Genomic DNA, 21,092 nt, shown 5'->3' on the forward strand with positions numbered 1-21,092 from the left:
AAACACAAGCTTTAAATGATACATTAAACAAGATGGACTTAATTGATATTTATAGGACATTCCTTCCAAAAACAACAGAATACATATTCTTCTCAGGTGCTCATGGAACATTCTCCAGGATAGATCATATCTTGGGTCACAAATCAAGCCTTGGTAAATTTAAGAAAATTGAAATCATATCAAGTATCTTTTCTGACCACAACGCTATGAGACTAGACATTAATTACAGGAAAAAATCTATAAGAAATACAAACACATGGAGCCTAAACAACACACTACTTAATAACCAAGAGAACACTTAAGAAATCAAAGAGGAAATCAAAAAAATACCTAGAAACAAATGACAATGAAAACACAATGACCCAAAACCTATGGGATGCGGCAAAAGCAGTTCTAAGAGGGAAGTTTACAGCAATACAAGCCTACCTCAAGAAGCAGGAAACACCTCAAATAAACAACCTAACCTTACACCTAAAGCAATTAGAGAAAGAAGAACAAAAAAACCCCAAAGTTAGCAGAACAAAAGAAATCATAAACATAAGATCAGAAATAAATGAAAAAGAAATGAAGGAAATGATAGCAAAGATCAATAAAACTAAAAGCTGGTTCTTTGAGAAGATAAACAAAATTGATAAACAATTAGCCAGACTTACCAAGAAAAAAAGGGAGAAGACTCAAATCAATAGAATTAGAAGTGAAAAAGGAGAAGTAACAAGTGACACTGCAGAAATACAAAGGATCATGAGAGATTACTACAAGCAACTATATGCCAATAAAATGGACAACCTGGAAGAAATGGACAAATTCTTAGAAATGCACAACCTTCTGAGACTGAACCACGAAAACATAGAAAATGTGAATAGACCAATCACAAGCACTGAAATTGAAACTGTGATTAAAAATCTTCCAACAAACAAAAGCCCAGGTCCAGATGGCTTCACAGGCGAATTCTATCAAACATTTAGAGAAGAGCTAATACCTATCCTTCTCAAACTCTTCCAAAATATAGCAGAGGGAGGAACACTCCCAAACTCATTCTACGAGGCCACCATCACTCTGATACCAAAACCAGATAAAGATGTCACAAAGAAAGAAAACTACAGGCCAATATTTCCGATGAACATAGATGCAAAAATCCTCAACAAAGTAATAGCAAACAGAATCCAACAGCCCATTAAAAGGATCATACACTACAATTAAGTGGGGTTTATCCCAGGAATGCAACAATTCTTCAATATATGCAAATCAATCAATGTGATACACCATATTAACAAATTGAAGGAGAAAAAGCATATGATCATCTCAATAGATGCAGACAAAGCTTTCGACAAAATTCGACACCCATTTATGATAAAAACCCTCCAGAAAGTAGGCGTAGAGGGAACTTTCCTGAATATAATAAAGGCCATATATGAAAAGCCCACAGCCAACATCGTCCTCAAAGGTGAAAAACTGAAACCATTTCCACTAAGATCAGGGACAAAACAAGGTTGCCCACTATCACCACTATTATTCAACATAGTTGTGGAAGTTTTAGCCACAGCAATCAGAGAAGAAAAAGAAATAAAAGGAATCCAATTTGGAAAAGAAGAAGTAAGCTGTCACTGTTTGCAGATGACATGATACTATATATAGAGAATCCTAAAGATTCTACCAGAAAACTACTAGAGCTAATCAATGAATCTGGTAAAGTAGCAGGATACAAAATTAATGCACAGAAATCTCTTGCATTCCTATACACTAATGATGAAAAATCTGAAAGTGAAATTAAGAAAACACTCCCATTTACCACTGCAACAAAAAGAATAAAATATCTAGGAATAAACGTACCTAAGGAGACAAAAGAACTGCATGCAGAAAATTATAAGACACTGATGAAAGAATTAAAGATGATATAAGTAGATGGAGAGATAAACCATGCTCTTGGATTGGAAGAATCAATATTGTGAAAATGACTCTACTATTCAAAGCAATCTACAGATTCAGTGCAATCCCTACCACTGGCATTCTTCACAGAACTAGAACAAAAAATTTCACAATTTGTATGGAAACACAAAAGACCCCGAAGAGCCAAAGCAATCTTGAGAAAGAAAAACAGAGCTGGAGGAATCAGGCTCCCTGACTTCAGACTATACTACAAAGCTACAGTAATCAAGACAGTATGGTACTGGCACAAAAACAGAAATACAGATCAATGGAACAGGATAGTAAGCCCAGAGATATACCCACACACATATGGTCACCTTATCTTTTATAAAGGAGGCAAGAACATACAGTGGAGAAAAGAAAGCTTCTTCAATAAGTGGTGCTGGGAAAACTGGACAGCAATATGTAAAAGAATGAAATTAGAACACTCCCTAATACCATACACAAAAATAAACTCAATATGGATTAAAGACCTAAATGTAAGGCCAGACACCATCAAACTGTTAGAAGAAAACACAGGCAAAACACTCTATGACATAAATCACAGCAAGATCTTTTTTGACCCACCTGCTAGAGAAATGGAAATAAAAACAAAAATAAACAGATGGGACCTAACGAAACTTAAAAGCTTTTGCACAGCAAAGGAAACCATAAACAAGATGAAAAGACAACCCTCAGAATGGGAGAAAATATTTGCAAATGAAGCAACTGACAGAGGATTAATCTCCAAAACATACAAGCAACTCATGCAGCTCAATATCAAAAAAACAAACAACCCAATCCAAAAATGGGCAGAAGACCTAAATAGACATTTCTCCAAAGAAGATATACAGATTGCCAACAAACATATGAAAGAATGCTCAACATCAGTAATCATTAGAGAAACGCAAATCAAAACTACAATGAGATATCATCTCTCACCAGTCAGAATGGCCATCATCAAAAAATCTAGAAACAATAAATGCTGGAGAGGGTGTGGAGAAAAGGAAACCCTCTTGCACTGTTGGTGGGAATGTAAATTGATACAGCCACTATGGAGAACAGTATGGAGGTTCCTTAAAAAACTAAAAACAGAACTACCATACGACCCAGCAATCCCACTACTGGGCATATACCCTGAGAAAACCATAATGCAAAAAAGAGTCATGTACCAAAATGTTCATTGCAGCTCTATTTACAATAGCCAGGACATGGAAGCAATTGAAGTGTCCATCAACAGATGAATGGATAAAGAATATGTGGCACATATATACAATGGAATATTACTCAGCCATAAAAAGGAACGAAACTGAGTTATTTGTAGTGAGGTGGATGGACCTAGAGACTGTCATACAGAGTGAAGTAAGTCAGAAAGAGAAAAACAAATACCATATGCTAACACATATATACGGAATCTAAAAAAAAAAGAAAATGGTCAGAAGAACCTAGGGGCAAGATGGGAATAAAGATGCAATCCTACTAGAGAATGGACTTGAGGATACGGTGATGGAGAAGTGTAAGCTGGGACAAAGTGAGAGAGTGGCATGGACATATATACACTACCAAACGTAAAATAGATAGCTAGTGGGAAGCAGCCGCATAGCACAGGGAGATCAGCTCAGTGCTTTTTGACCACCTAGAGAGGTGGGTTAGGGAGGGTGGGAGGGAGGGAGATGCAAGAGGGAATAGATATGGGGACATATGTATATGTATAACTGATTCACTTTGTTATAAAGCAGAAACTGACACACCATTGTAAAACAATTATACTCTAATAAAGATGTTAAAAAATTAAAAGAACTACAAATTATTTTTGACATAAATATATGTTAATATTATACGTGTTAATACTACATATCAATGAATTGGTGTCTAATTATAATCAGATAGTATATATAATTATATGTATTTAGTTCAAATGTACAAATGCATATGCAGAATTCTTATCAAAGATAAGAATTTCATAAGCTGTGATATGAGTGTCATTTTCACATTTTAGAAGTCATAACTGGAGCAACTTGTACAAAAGTTCACATATCTGTTATTTTAGAAGACTGATTTAGTTTGTTTTTAAGGTGAGGTAGTTTGATAAAGTTTATTAGTTACTAATCATGACCTGGGGAAGTGTTTTAGATATACTGGAGAAAAGTGCCTGTTTATATTACTTTATTTTCTCATTACAAAAACACTCTTTTCTTCTGCAAAAAGCCTACTCATTTCACATGCTTTATGGTTTACATTTTAGCACTTCATCTATTTAGCCGTAAATAAAATACTTATTTTAATTAATATGTTCAATATAAAGTATAAACTGCCTTTTAAAAGCTAAGAAACCAAACTAATAAATGAATTCAGTAAAGTTTCAGGAAATAAAATCAGTTGCATTTACATATACTAACAACAAACTATCTGGAAATTAAGAAAGAAATCTCATTTACAACTGCATCAGAAAACATACTTAGGAATAAATTCAACCAAAGAGGTAAAAGACCTGTACAATAAAAACTATAAGACACTGATGGAAGAAATTGAAGAGGGTATAAATAAATGGAAAGGTATTAACACGTTCTTGGATTGGGAAAATTAATATTGTTAAAATGTGCATACTATCCAAAGCAATCTACAGATTCTGTGCAACCCCTGTCAAGTTTCCAAAAGCATTTTTCACAAAAAAAAAGGAAAAAAAATCCTAAAATTTGTATGAAACCACAAAAGACCCCAAATAGCCAGTGCAATCTTGAGAAAGAAGAATAAAGCTGGAGGCATTATGCTTCCAGATTTCAAACTATATTACAAAGCAATATTAATCAAAACAGTATGATACCAGAATAAAAACAGACACATAGACCAATGGAACAGAACAGAGCCCAGAAATAAACCCACACATATATGGTCAACTAATCTCTGACAAGAGCACCAAAAACATACAATGGAAAAAGGACAGTCTCTTCAATAAGTGGTACTGGGAAACTGGATATCCATATACAAGAGAATGAAACTGGACTTCTACCTTACATCACCCACATAAATTAACTCAAAATAAATTAAAGACTTAAATATGGAACCTAAAACTGTAAAACTCCTAGAAGAAAACAGAGGAAAACTCCTTGACATTGGCTTTGGCAACAATTTTTTTGGATATAACAACAAAATCACAGGTAACAAAAGCAAAAACAAACAAGTGGAACTATATCAAACTAAAACGGAAAGTGAAAAATCAACAAAATGAATATGCAACCTATAGAGTGAGAGAAAATATTTGCAAACCATATATCTGATGGGGGTTAATATCTCAAGTATACAAAAAACTGATACAACTCAATAGCAAAGAAACAAATCATTTGATTTTAAAATGGCAGAGTACCTGAATAGACACACACACACACAAAGTAACTATTTAAGGTTATGGATGTGTTAATTAACTTGATTGAGGTATTCATTTCACAATGTGTACATACATTAAATCATCACATTGTGAACTTTGAATATAGACAATTTTGTCAATTATACCTCAATAAAGCTTAAAAAAAATAAAAGATAAGAAATAAATTTTCACATAAATTCAATGTAACATTGCATCTGACTTGAAAGAAAGAGGCCTGTATCCCAGGATATTCATTTATTCACTCAATAAACTTTTATTATGCATTTACTCCATGACAGGCCCTGTACTAGGTAGTGGGAATACAACAATGATTAAAATAGTCTCTGTAGAGGAGAGTCACATAGTCTCAAAATAATGTCCCATAGCTTCTTTATTAATTGCAAAGAAAAACATTTACCTGTAGATGGAAAGATCTGGCAATACCACCTTAACCTAGTTATCAAATGCAGCATCACCAAAAACAAAACAAACGACATTTTAAGTGTCTATCGGTGCGATGAAATGGAAAGAACACAATCTCACTTATTCAACATTCTTGTCATAATGTTTAACCTCACTCTAACAGGAAATACAATCAGACAAAACCAAACGGGGGGCATTCTATAAAAAAAAACTGGCCTGCACTCTTCAAAACTATCAATATTATGAAAGATAAAAGGCAGTAGGGGCTTTTCTAGATTAAAGAAGACTAAAAAGTCATGACAACCAAATGCAAGGCATGTTCCTTAATTGAATCTTGGATTGGGGAAAAGCAATAAAGGACATTTCTGGGAAAGCTGAAAAAATTTGAATACAGACTGTATATAGATAACTTAACTGATTCAATGTTAAATGTCTTGGCTGTAATAACAATAGGGTGGTTGTGAAATGGCTGAAAATGTCCTTATTTTTAAAAGAAACATGCTGACATATCATGACTACAACTTACTTTCAAATGGTTCAGCATTTAATAAAGGAGATAATACAAATGTCCCAAAATGTTAAAATTGGTGAATTTACACGAAGGGAATACTTAATTTCTTGAAATGAAGTTTAGAGTAAAAAATATATAGACCATGCCCATCAGCTTATAGTCTGATGTCACTATATTACCATAGCCTTCAGTTTTCTCTTCTAAAAAAATTAAGCATTTTATTATATTAGAAAAAAGTGTTAATGATTATACCTAGTGCTTACAAATACGCAATGAAACTGGAATTCTCTTAAACGGTTAGTTGCACTGTAAATTAGCAAAACTTTAGGGAAATCAACTTAAAATAGGTGTATAGAACCAATAAAATCTACTCTAACCTTTTCATACTTACATTGTTGGTAAGAGATTTAAATTTATCAAACATAAATAAGGAAATTTTTGCCTGTAAATATCCCCCAATTACTTCTAGGTTTGCCACACACCATCCACTGGCTGAAACAAGTAACCTCTGTAACCATGTGCAGTAGTTGTATATCTTTGTGCACAGTGAGGTTTATACTTTATATCATCTATATACACCTCACTACATAAACATATAAAAAAGACTTCAGCCTTGAAACTATATTTCACTATTCACTTAAAACATACCCCTGGTCCAACCAGGCTCCCATCCCCTCTGGACCTGCTGACAGAGATCTTCTTAAGGCTTCCTGCCAACCTCACATTCTGCCTTTTTCTAGTCAAAAAAAAGTATCTGGACTATTTGGAGATCAAACAAGTAGAAGTCAAATATGTGTGATTCTGGTATACCTAAAATTTCTATCATCACCTCACAGAATAAGAGTGTGCCCTTAGCTTTTACTGAAGATTATTTCACAAAGAGTCATATTTAAAATGCTTCAGTATCCACTATAAAACTCCAGTCACTCGATGTCACATCAAGTCCCAAATGACAAATTTCATTTAGAACTGAGTGTTAAGAAAAACCGTTTCCACTGAGGAGCTGGTATTCTTCTCTTATCAGATGTACCTTATTGTTCTGCTGCTGGGAAGCCTAAGAATCAACCCTGACGTTGAATAAAAACAACATTAACATTTATAAATTACATACTAGCCTCCTTCTCCTTTCCTTGGTTCTGATCTTCCATTTCTATTTTATTAATAGTCTGTATTAGACACCATTTCCTAGCCCTTTTGAGAAAGAAGCCCAGTATAAATTTGGTAAATAAAGTTTTAAAGTATAATACAACATAGCGATGAAAATGTTTTAGGGATAGGCAGAGGTGATGGCTACACCACACTGTGAATGTACTAAATGCTACTGAATTATACATTCTATTTAAAATAGTTCACTTTATTTTCTATAAAGTTTACCTCAGTAAGAAAAGAGTACAGCATAATCCCAGCAAGTAGCATATGGTTAGCAGCCAAATAATCATATTACATTCTTCCCATCCTCACTGTGGTGTGTGGACAGAAAACTAATCTGTCCTCTGCCATCTGTATTGCTTCTCCCTTCCTTCTACTCCTTTATGTTCTAGTATCGTTTTCAACTGCTCAGTTTATGTTAAAAATCCTTAAACATTCTCTTGGGCCAGCAATTTCTGAACAAGCCTGATTTTTGGACTCAAGAGAATTCTTTTTTTCAAAGGATGTTTTTCACAGAATCCCAGTATATAAAAATCAAATAAACCAGCTGCTCTGGTTGAAGACAGTTTGTGAGGGGTCTAAGACCTCCAGACACTACAGCCCTGGTGGTCTTCCTCAGCTTACAACCACAGGCCACAGAGAAAGGTGGAAGCAGACACTTTACGAGCAGAAAAAAGACTTTCATTTGACACTTCTAGAAAACCACAACTAAAATGTTATCTTACCTCCTGTGATCCAGATAATTACTTCACTCCTCCACTTCACCCACATATGAGGGATTGAAGTGTTTTAAGATACAGTTTAATCTCTACCAGTTTCTCTGGTGAAAATTGCTTGTGGCAATTTGTAACAACTTTTATGGAACAGTTAGGCAATGGAATGTCGATTAATATTTAATCATAATAATTGACAGTTTCCCAGAAAACTATGAAACAAAGATGATTTTTCTATAAACTACTTACTCATTTTTATTGTTTTTACTGCTACAGTTAATAAAGGTTTCAAAGGATACCTTCTCATTTTTAAATTGGTGTTTTAATTCAGCTTTGCCAGCCAATGTGACAAGTTCTAGAAAGGTATGCCCATAGTTTTATAAAGATATGCTCATATCATATGTTCATAGTTTCTGAACACATGGAGCTTTCATATATTAATTTGGGTGTTTGGGTCATAAACTCCAAATGTCGTATCTTTACCTTCAATGGAGGAAGTACAAAAGTTAATCCAATTTCCCATTTCTGGGCAGACAATATAGCATATATTGAGTAACTCCAGACATTATAAACTGATTATAAAACACCTGTAATAAATAGTGAGTTTATCTGGAAGAAAGTTTAAATGCAAACAGGTGCATACTAATGCAAGCAATTAAAAAACAAAAATACAGTCAAATCTCAAGTAGCTGGTGTAATAAAAGCAGTCAGGAGGAAAGCTACAAAAAACTGGTCAAAATATGGTATAAAAGAGATTCATTTATTTAAAATTACATCCTGAATTTAAGAATTAATTTACAGGGCTTCCCTGGTGGCGCAGTGGTCGAGAGTCCGCCTGCTGATGCAGGGGACACGGGTTCGTGCCCCGGTCCGGGAAGATCCCACATGCCGCGGAGCGGCTGGGCCCGTGAGCCATGGCCGCTGAGCCTGCGCGTCCGGAGCCTGTGCTCCGCAACGGGAGAGGCCACAACAGTGAGAGATCCGCGTACCGCAAAAAAAAAAAAAAAAAAGAATTATTTTACAGATGTCATCTAAAAATACTCGGTGCTTTGTGACCGCCTGGAGGGGTGGGATAGGGTGGGTGGGAGGGAGGGAGACGCAAGAGGGAAGAGATATGGGAACATATGTATATGTATAACTGATTCACATTGTTATAAAGCAGAAACCAACACACCATTGTAAAGCAATTATACTACAATAAAGGTGTAAAAAATAAAAAAATAAAAAATAAATGAAAAAATATATATATAAAGCTTATTCAAGTAGAACAGTTTAAAACACTAATCATTAATTGATTTGCTTGACAAGAAATGGCCAAATGTCAAAACAGTCATATTATCAGTTTCTCGGCTAAACACTCCTTCCAATAATATTACACATATATAATATACACTTTATATGTACATTATATATTATATTTATATTTAATATATTCATATTTTACTAACATATTTGTTTTATATTTTTATGTATTAGAAATATATACTAAATTATAATATAAATAACATTTTGTATTATTAGTATATTTATATATTTAATATAATATGCACAATATATAACAATATAGACTTAATATATATGTTACAAATAGGAAAAAAGTTGGACAAAGACAGTCCTAGCTGTATGCTTATAAGTAGCAGAAAAAAATTATCTACTGATTCTTAATTATTGTATTTGATTATAGTAAAAATGTGCACATAATAATGGTTATTATTTTATAGAGTTATGTTTTATTTGTAGACACTCTGTAAGGCATTTTGCTTTTTCTCTAATAAGTAGCTTCTATTACCTCCATAATACAGACAAGAAAACTGAGCCTCAAACAAGTTAAGTAATTTATTCAAGGCCACATAACTAATGGCAGAGTAAAGTTCTAGAAATGTTAAAGAAATGATAACATAGTTCAGTTTTGCATACACCTAATAAAATAAGCCATACTATACCTTCAGGGGGAATAGAAGGGTCTATAATGAGAATTTGGCTGGCTTCTAAACCCTTGGAATTTCTCATGTAACAGGAGTATCCTTGTTATTCACAGTGGGCCCTTAAGACCATACTTGATGCTTAGGACATGCATGCTTCCAAGGTGACTTGTGGTAAACTCCTTAGAGAGTTTATGCTGCAAGAAGACTCACCAGAAGGACCAACCATATAATTAGAGGGTGGGGCTTTGTGATATCAACCTGAGAGGGGAGGGGGCTGGAGACTGACTTCAATTACATGCCCAGTGAGTCAATCATCATGCCTATGTAGTGAAGACTCAAGGAAAACTGGACGCTGAGGTTTTGGGTGAGCTTCCCTGGTTGGCAATACTCTGTGTATTGTCACATACTGATGTTCCAGGATGTAAATCAGAGTACTGAAGACATATCAGAAGAAGGTAAAGTTACTAATTTTATCCTTGCTCTTTATAATATCCTGGCGGGGGAGGGGGCAGGAATGTAATATGATGTATCTGTTAAAAATTAAAGAAATATCAAAGGTGCTATCAAAAAGCCTAGCACTAAAGGGCTTGACAATTATTTCTGAAATTGTAAAGTAAAGGCAGGGGCAATATTAAAATGTGATACATGCATAGTCTCGGGAATGTTACTATTACATTAAATGAAGTACACCTCTAGAGGAAAGACAGCAATTCTGACAGCACAAAATAATGAAGAAAAACAAGGGAAACAAAGCACAAGAAATGAATGGCAACTGCAGCCACTATGATGTAAAGTAGCAGCTCAATAAATACAGGTTTAATGAACCCATAAAATGACAATTATGAAAATATTAGCATTAGCAAATTGCAATCTTCTCTACAGAAAAAAAAAAAAGCAAATTTTCAGGAAAATTATTTTCAAGTGCATTAAAACTCTTATCAGCTTGCACAAGTTTTATTCTTCGTATCTCCAATGTACCTGGCACAAATTAGCCACAGTAAATGACTTCTGATTTCTAATTAAATCTGAATTACATTGCTTTATGAATAGTATAAATAAAATTTTTAGGTAGACTGTTTTTTGTTTCCAAGTATCTTTAAGCATTGAGATGCATACTTAGAGTTAAGCTGGCTACAAGATCTTCTTGGCTATTTAAATCCAAATTCCCTAAGGATATCTAATAAACAAAACATTTCATATATCATAGCCTTTATTTTCAACACAATAATTAAATTATACAATTAAAACTCAAATTTGGATTTTTCACCAATTCATATTTTCCCTCCCAAATACTGCCAAATAATTGAGTTTCACTCAGACATATTTAAACCAAGTTATTTAATTTTCTTGAAACTATATTAATTATAAGTATAGCAACGTATATGCTTCTACTAGGGAGAAGAAACATTTTCTGTTTTAAAAGATGCTCATTTAATGATGTGAACAAGAAAAAATCAAATGGGGATTTTGGAATTGCCAGCAATAAATAATGCAAAAATGAAAACAAAAGGAATATTTTGTGAAATACAATTATTTCTAAAAATGCATCATAAAATAAATCTCAATTGTGATTTTTTAAAGTATATAATCCACCATTCCAAAATGTAGCTTAATCTACTCATATTATTCAATAAGGTTCTTTCTAGTTTTTTTTTAATTGATACAAATGTTAGCACAGATGTTCCACTTTAAATTTTTATGACTTCTCCTAAGTATATAAAAATATTGTTCATGTGAAATTAAAGTGTCATGCAAAAATTGCTTCCAACTTTTAACTCCAAGATTTTAAGTAAATGATACTATCACTTCCAAAATTAAACAGATTTTATCCTGCTATATCTATTCAGCTTCTAAAGAAAACATAGAAGCTGCTAGACTTTATTAAGCAATAGACAGCTTCAAACTGGCAGACTGCTTTTCAACAGAATTTATGGGGTGGTATCTGGCATGTTAGTACAAGGCTGATGCCAGATTCAGACAAGACCTGACAAGAGCCTGCAAGTCCCCAGTCCTTTTTCCCAGGGTTTACAATGATTTGACCTTTAAAGGTACCTTTAAAGGTACACACCTTTATAAGATATATTATGATCTGCAAAGTACTTTACATAATTACATTGGAAACATGCTCAAATATCACCTTTTACATCTGTCAGATTCCTCTATCTATTCCCAAACTGTTACTTCAAATTTGAAAATTAAGTACTCTCTAGAAAAAATGCAAACATGGAAACCTGTTTTCCCTAATTAAATATATGGCTACTTTTTTATCTACTTCTGATTCTTTTCAGAAAATATGAATTGGTGAGGAATCCAAATTTAAGTTTTAAGTGTCTAATTTAGAGAAGTTAGAGAAAGTAAAGGCTGTTTCTATGTAACTAATCAAAAAGATCAAAATATCTGGTGTTCCCTCCCTCCTATCCTGTCTTTCAAATTACACTGGCTCACTGAAAACTGAAAGAACTTTCTTAATCAACCTTCCCATACATAAGTTAATGAATTAACCCTGGCTCTCAGTGCCTCTGTAAAACATGCATGTCCTGTGTACCCAGAGCCCCCTGTCAACTAGTATTTAGGGGCCCACCCTCCATGTGGAAAGTTTTCTGTCCCCCTAGTTGAATGCTATGCTTATAAGTCAACTGTGCCTGTCCCTAGTCCTCTTTGTACTCATTATACAGCTATTATAATCATATTCAAGTAATTACAATGTAAACTGATAAGATATGAGTTCTAAATGAAAAAAATGTGTCTTAAAGGACTGAGACAAGTCACTAAAACAAAAAACTGTTGTCAAATCAAGTATAGAGGAAACAGCCATAAAGGAAAATGAGAAAAACTGTAGGATGACTTCGCAGTCAAACCAATTCACAAGTGTTCTTACATTCCGACTCCATTTTAAAGGACTCTTTAAAGTGTGATTTAGTCAAAAAATAGAAAAAAGACTCCACTCCCATTACATACCCATTTGCAAAGCAAGGGCCTTGACGGGGACCTACCTCAAAAGTTTAGCAAATGGTTGGCTTTACTTTCCTTGACATATTCTTTTATGTAGAAATGTTCTACATCTTAACATGGATGGTGATCCCATGAGATATATATACCTCAACTTAAGACTTAAGTTAATTGACTGATTGTTAATTAATAACGACAGATCTTAAGGGTTAACCAGGGTTTCTTGACCTCAGCACTGTTGATATTTTGGACAAGATAATTCTTTGTTTGTGGGAGGAGGTCCTGTTCACTGTAGAATAGGTATCTGTGACACCCACAGCCCTAGTATGACAACCCAAAATGTCTCCAGACATTGCCAAATGCCCCCTGGGGGATAAAAATCCACTCCCCTCCCCAGCTGAGAACCACTAGGTTGAACTCCTGGTCTAACAGGGAGAATACAGTAAACTTTTCTTATAATTTCTCAAAGTCTGAATCACAGTACAATCAGACCATGACTTAGTAATGAAAACTAGAATCCTTGACCTACAAGGATAGAGGAATTTAAAAGGCTTTTATTTGTCACAAGCAATATTTACCCAAGTTGCCTGATCACAAGAAGTACTTGGGATGCTTATAAACATGAATTCCAAGGTGTTTTCCCTAGAAATAAGGTAGGTCTGGGGTGAGGCCTAGAAATCTAAATTGTCTAACAAGCACCTCAGGTGATTATTTTTAAAAACATGCAAGTCAGAGAACAGTAATCTAAGACTGCTATGTTTAACGTATATACCTTAGGTAGAAAATGTTTTGGCTATATTGCATGACAAGAATCCTGAACATTTCCAAAAGCACATTAAATAAGACTTTCTCTTTTTAGCTCATACCTAAAAAAATAAAATAAAATAACAATCTACTAAAGCTGAAACACCGGGCATAGAAGCTGTCTAATATTTTGAGAAAGACAGGCCAAACAAGTGACTGAGGACTCCCCTAGGGGCCCAGGAGACAGACACCATCTCTGGATTGCAAGACCTTGCCTTTCAAACCTAGGGCAGTAGAAAGAAAGCCCTGTGTAAACTTAAACTGGGATCCTGTTTCCAATAAAGCTTTTAGCCATTCTTTTGCCTCAACAATCTCCCTACTTACCTCCACCACTGCCCTATCTCTCATCACAATCTGTACCGCAACTCCCCCCTTTCCACAAGTCCCGCTAATGACCAGCTAGCTCACTCGTTCTGGACACCTGCTCATACGAGCGGAGCGGGCTCTCGGGCTGGGCATGCTCAGTGATGGGCTCCAGTCCCAGCCAGAAGCAGATCTTTTTTAAACCGCCTGAAGCAAGCACTGCCTTAGCTTCAAGGTCGTCTTCTTTTCACTAGTTCTTTGTGTTCAGTTCTCAACTGCTCTTCACACTTCTCTGCTTTTCCCTGCCCCCAACACTGACCAGATAACCTGTTCATTCCCACCTTCATCTGCTCTCTGACCTACACCTTGGCTTCATTTCTCTAACTGGGTTTCCCACACATTGTCTGGCTTTGCTTTCTATGGTTCCCTCATAAAGGTGTGTTTTTATGCCTGGCCACTCCAATTTAATCACAACACTGTACTAACAGTATAGCACGTGAGCGTTTCCTCGGCTGCAGGTATTATGCTAAATGCTTTACGTGAATTGTTACATCTCACTTCCTTTTTATAATTCTGTAGGGCAGATACAAATATTATTCCTACTTTATAGAAGAGGGAAAGAGATTCAGATGAAGTAATTTGCTAGTTGTCCCAATTCCATGTGGTCTCTGTGCTCTGGCACTGCCTTTTTTCTTGCTTTTCTTCCTCCAAAATACATGCATTTTCTCCATCCCACTTCCCCATACCTCTCCTCTTCTGTATAAATATAACATCTTTTACCCAGTTCTCTACTGAGGACCTATATGCTTTCTCTGTGTTCTTTTTCTTAAAACAGTGGTAGTACCACTCGCTGTCTTTAATTATTTAACATTTTTCCTGCGTGTCTTTTCTCTTCCAAAAGCAATATAAACCTCTAAGGCCCAGGTCGACTGTCACACTTCTTACACCCCTGGATATAGCACAGTCCTACTCAGAACAAACACTCTAAAACAACAACAAAAGTATATATTCTGTTGAAATCATTTCAACAAAGCATATAATGAATGCTGAATACGTATTAGTCATTATGTCAGATGCTAAAGACAGAAAAATGGCATTGTCTCTACCTGCAATGAGTTTACAGACTAGTGGTAGAGAAAGGCTTGCAAATGAACACTAAGAATAATGAGACAACTTCCATAATAAAGGAGTATGGGAGCCACAGAGGAAGAAGCAACCTTCACCTGGGGGCTGGGGGTTGACATCAAAGATTTTACAGCAGAAATGACTTTAGTAGCATTTGTGATGATTAGAACCCCACAGCACCAGGATGGTGGATAAGAGGATATTCCCAACAAAAAGACCAGCGCGTGAACATAAAGATGTGAAAGAACAGGTGGGCATGAGGAATAGTGAGAAGTTTCAAGAGGCTGGAAGGCAGAGCTGGAGTACAGGGTGGTGGGGAGGGGTGGGAAGGGGCAGAAGTGAAGCCATGTTAAGGAGTGTGGGTGTTCTCAGAGTAATCAGGTTAGACATCAAAAAGGAGAGAAACAAGAACTGAAGTATACGGTTGGACCAAAATTACCCCATTGATGACTAGAGTCTTACAGACGGGACACTAGCGCTGTGCGAGACTAAGCTGCACCCATTCGGAGTGTTTCCATGAGTAGTCAACATGATTTTCATCATCACCTTCAATACCATGCTGATTACTTAAGCCACTAGAGCTTACAAAAGAGAGCATCTAAAACTCTGCTGTATGGGAATTCCCTGGTGGTCCAGTTGTTAGGACTCTGCACTTCCACTGCTGGGGGCCAAGGTTCAATCCCTGGTCCAGGAACTAAGATCCTCCATGCCGCATAGTGAGGCCAAAATATCAAATAAAATAAAATTTTGCTGTATGTTTGGGGGCCAGTAAGTGTCTGTACCACAAAAAGTAAGCAGCAAAGCAATCAGGAGCTCATTATCAGTTTACTACTACTTTTTTTAAACTTTTTTTACACCTCTTAGAATGTACAATACACAATGGCCTAAAAGAAATGTATATGATAACTTAAAAGAAAAAACGTTTAGGGACTTCCCTTGGTGGCACAGTGGTTAAGAATCCGCCTGCCAATGCACGGGACACGGGTTCGAGCCCTGGTCCGGGAAGATCCCACATGCAGCGGAGCAACTAAGCCCGTGAGCCACAACTACTGAGCCTCTGCTCTAGAGCCCTCGAACCACAACTACTGAGCCCGCGTGCCACAACTACTGAAGCCAGTGTGCCTAGAGCCTGTGCTCCCCAACAAGAGAAGCCACTACAATGAGAAGCCCACACACCACAACAAAGAGTAGCTCCCGTGCACAGCAATGAAGACCCAACGCAACCATACATAAATAAATAAATTTATAAAAAAAAAAAAGAAAGAAAAAAGGTTTAAAGACTATATATGTTTAATAGTTCCTCACCGCATTCCAGAAAGGACTCCAAGTGAAGGACTGTCTGTGGATTTCAATTACCGCGTGCTCTGGAGCTCCCATTTCCATATATAAAGGGGCTATAAATCTCTTTAATACTACAGCTTCAAAAAAGTACTAGGTGCTGGGCTTCCCTGGTGGCGCAGTGGTTGAGAGTCCGCCTGCCGATGCAGGGGACACGGGTTCATGCCCCGGTCTGGGAAGATCCCACATGCTGCGGAGCGGTTGGGCCCGTGAGCCATGGCCGCTGAGCCTGCGCGTTCGGAGACTGTGCTCCACAACGGAAAAGGCCACAACAGTGAGAGGCCCGCGTACCGCAAAAACAAAAACAAAAAAAAAAGTACTAGGTGCTATAAACTTTTGTAGTTCTACCAAGCTGTTCTTTTGAAGTGGCATGATTACATTTCTGAGCAACTTGGAAATCACCATGAAGTCATTTAAAGAAATTTTTAACTTGATTAAACCAATAAATGCCACATTCTTTATAGAAATTTAAGAATGACAGAAAAAACACTATCATTAAAATTTCCTAATCACCAAGTTCTTCATTGCTACATCTAGATAGATGTATTGACTTTAAAAAGTCTCAGACAAATTAAGAGTCACATTTCATTAAAGAATATAAACATACAGAAAACCTTAAGTCTTAATTATCTGCCATTTTTCTCTAAACTCTAGAACCAGGCCCTGAAATTTCTGCATTCCTGGAGACTAACTGCTGATCTCACATCAGGGGATATGGAGAAGCCCAACAAATGTGTATTCTCTGAAGACCTTTCCGACATAATTAACACAAAATTATGCTACTATCCCTGTTTATCTGTTTCTGTAGAAACCTCTTATTCCCGGGCGCTAACTCGTTAATCTTACACTTGATTAGCCTCAACCAATATTTGCTAATGGCCATGGTGGAGCTGATAACAATGGTGGTAACAAGGAAATTTAAACACTCTGACAACTACAAGGTTTTCATGCTTCCACTGTATAACACATAACCAAAAATCACCTCTAAAAATCCTACACTGATACCATTATTGCTTTTGCTTTTCTCCAATGGACGAATGTTTAAATATAAAAGTCAGTTCAATTAGGGATAGCAGATTGAAGCAGAGGAACAAACGCAAATGTGCCCAATGTTCTGAAGCTTAATATGACACCTAAGATAACTACCAAAGTGTATATCATCCCAAAAATGATAAATAAGCAAAGAGAATAGTGTTATATTTACGACTTGCTTTCTTTCTGGGGAAGATAAGCAGAAACCTATCTCTTAGGAGGTAGAAGAGTTAATATGCTGCTTCCTTCCAGCATGACTAAATTTTCTCCTTTCACCACTCATAAACCTATGAGGGTAGAGGCTGGGGAAAAAAAGATGTGGCAAAGCAGAGATGAACTTCCCCCAAAATGCCTGAAGCGTCATTTTCCAAAGCCGAGAGAATCATTACCACCTTCCTCAAATTGCCTGGCTGCCAATACAGCCCCAAATGGCCATAAATAAAACCTTAATTAAATTAATTAGAGCAATTGCTTCCTGCAGAGCATCTCTTTATTTGGGGCCCTGTGTCAGCCCTGGAGACAGTACTACCCTCCTTGGCTCACCCCCACCCCAGACATCTCACCTCCCTACTGCTTCTAGCAAGGCTCCTAATTATGCTTCAGTATGTCCTTGACTGATTTCTTCTCCAAGACACCTTCTCACTGTTGACAAGAGACATCATCCACTGCTATTCTATTCTCTAACTTCGGCAGAGCATGAGTAATAATGTCCACACAATGACAAGAGACCACAACCTTTGACTGGAGGCTGATCGGCCACCTGATTTCTCCTGGGATTGCCCAGCTGCTGAAGCGGAAAGTGATACTGTAACTGCTATTCAAGTAACAGGTGCTCTAATAACCATCAATCAAGCACCTAAGCATTTGGTAACTGTTAATATACTCATAATATCTCCAACATGCCAAGAGTCAAAGACAGTGTTTTGATTATCACTCTAGAAAGAAAACGTCATAACAATTTGACTAGAGGTAGTATCAAGAAGCAGTAGCATCCTGATGGCAGCTGAGGCATTTTAACAAGACTGTGCTGTGGCCACCCCTACTGTATATGCTGTTTCCTGGGCTTAAATTAACTGAAGCTGGTTCCTGGAGTTGTAATCAAACACCCTATACAGGGGGAGCGCTGCTCGTGTGAGGTGCAGGCGGGCGCCGGTGTGCATAGAGGCCACTGCTCGCTGGGCAGCTTCCAACTACCCAGTGGCCAAGATACCCGTGTGGCTGACAGGGTCTTGGTGCTCCGGCCCGGTGTCAGGGCTGTGACTCTGAGGTGGGAGAGCCAAGTTCAGGACACTGGTCCACCAGAAAACTCCTGGCTCCACGTAATATCAAACGGCGAAAGCTCTCCCAGAGATCTCCGTCTCAATGCCAAGACCCAGGTCCACTCAACGACCAGCAAGCTCCAGTGCTGGACACCCCATGCCAACCAACTAGCAAGACAGGAACACAACCCCATCCATTAGCAGACAGACTGCCTAAAATCATAATAAGTTCACACACACTCCAAAACACACCACTAGACATGGTCCTGCCCACCAGAAAGACAAGATCCAGCCCCACACACTAGAACACAGGCACCAGTCCACTCCACCAGGAAGCCTACACAACCCACTGAACCAACCTTACCCACTGGGAGCAGGCACCAAAAACAGCAAGAACTAGGAACCTGAAGCCTGTGAAAATGAGACCCCAAACACAGTAAGTTAAGTAAAATGAGAAGACAGAGAAACACACAGCAGATGAAGGAGCAAGGAAAAAACCCACCAGACCAAACAAATGAAGAGGAAATAGGCAGTCTACCTGAAAAAGAATTCAGAGTAATGACAGTAAAGATGATCCAAAATCTTGGAAACAGAATGGAGAAAATACAAAAAATGTTTAACAAGCATCTAGAAGAACTAAAGAACAAACAAACAATAATGAACAACACAATAAATGAAATTAAAAATTCTCTAGAAGGAATCAATAGCAGAATAACTGAGGCAGGAGAACAGATAAGTGACCTGGAAGATAAAATAGTGGAAATAACGACCACAGAGCGGAATAAAGAAAAAAGAATGAAAAGAATTGAGGAAACTTTCTGAGATCTCTGGGACAACATTAAACACACCAACATTCAAATTATAGGGATCCCAGAAGAAAAAGAGAAAAAGAAAGGGACTGAGAAAATATTTGAGAGATTATAGTTGAAAATTTTCCTAGCATGGGAAAGGAAATAGTCAATCAAGTCCAGGAAGCACAGAAAGTACGATAGAGGATAAATCCAAGGAGAAACACTCCAAGACACATATTAATCAAACTATAAAAAATTAACTACAAAGAAAAAGTATTAAAAGCAGCAAGGGAAAAGCAACAAATAATATACAAGGGAATTCCCATAAAGTTAATAGCTGATCTTTCAGCAGAAACTCTGCAAGCCAGAAGGGTGTGGCAGGACATACTTAAAGTGATAAAAGGGAAAAATCTACAACCAAGATTACTCTACCCAGAAAGGATCTCATTCACATTCGACAGAGAAATTAAAACTTTTACAGACAAGCAAAAGCTAAGAGAATTCAGCACCACCAAATCAGCTTTACAACAAATGCTAAAGGAACTTCTCTAGGGAAGAAACAGAAGAGAAGGAAAAGACATACAATAACAAACTGAAAACAATTAAGAAAATGGTAATAAGGACACACATATTGATAATTACCTTAAATGTGAATGGACTAAATGCTTCAACCAAAAGATACAGACTGGTGGAATGGATACAAAAACAAGACCTATATGTATGCTGCCTACAAGAGACCCACTTCAGACCTAGGAACACATACTGACTGAAACTGAGGGGATGGAAAAAGATATTCCATGCAAATAGAAATCAAAGGAAAGCTGGAGTAGGAATTCTCATATCAGACAAATTAGACTTTAAAATAAAGAATATTACAAAACGTATGGACACCAGGGGAGAAAGCGGCAGGGTGGGGGCATTGTGGGGGTGGGGTGAATTGGGAGTTTGGGATTGACATATATACACTGATATGTATAAAACAGATAACTAAAAAGAACCTGCTGTATAAAAAATAAATAAAAATTTTTAAAAAAAGGCTATTACAAGAGACAAAGAAGGACACTACATAATGATCAAGGGATCAATCTAAGAAGAAGATATAGCAATTGTAAATATTTATGCACCCAACATAGGAGCACCTCAATACATAAGGCAAACACTAACAGCCATAAAATGGGAAATCGACAGTAACACAATCAAAGTGGGGGACTTTAACACCCCACTTTCACCAATGGACAGATCATCCAAAATGAAAATAAATAAGGAAACACAAGCTTTAAATGATACATTAAACAAGATGGACTTTATTGATATTTATAGGACATTCCTTCCAAAAACAACAGAATACACTTTCTTCTCAAGTGCTCATGGAACATTCTCCAGGATAGATCATATCTTGGGTCACAAATCGAGCCTTGGTAAATTTAAGAAAATTGAAATCATATCAAGTATCTTTTCTGACCACAACACTATGAGACTAGATATCAATTACAGGAAAAAA

General features: G+C 36.6%; 1 protein-coding gene across 2 annotated transcripts in view; it reads right to left on the reverse strand.

The window, feature by feature from the left end:
* The window catches only part of TBC1D4 (TBC1 domain family member 4), a 214,954-nt gene that overhangs the window by 174,469 nt on the left and 19,393 nt on the right, over positions 1-21,092 (reverse strand). Inside the window, exon 1 of one of the 2 annotated variants that reach the window (XM_032611504.1) lies at positions 8,078-8,141. The exons of the other annotated variant lie outside the window; for it this stretch is intronic. The gene's annotated coding sequence lies outside the window, so the exon portion shown is untranslated. Of the gene's footprint in view, positions 1-8,077; positions 8,142-21,092 lie in introns of those variants that run through there. 2 annotated transcript variants of the gene reach the window in all.

The sequence above is a fragment of the Phocoena sinus genome, chromosome 18 (assembly GCF_008692025.1).
Source record: "Phocoena sinus isolate mPhoSin1 chromosome 18, mPhoSin1.pri, whole genome shotgun sequence".
Taxonomy (NCBI): Eukaryota; Metazoa; Chordata; class Mammalia; order Artiodactyla; family Phocoenidae; genus Phocoena; species Phocoena sinus.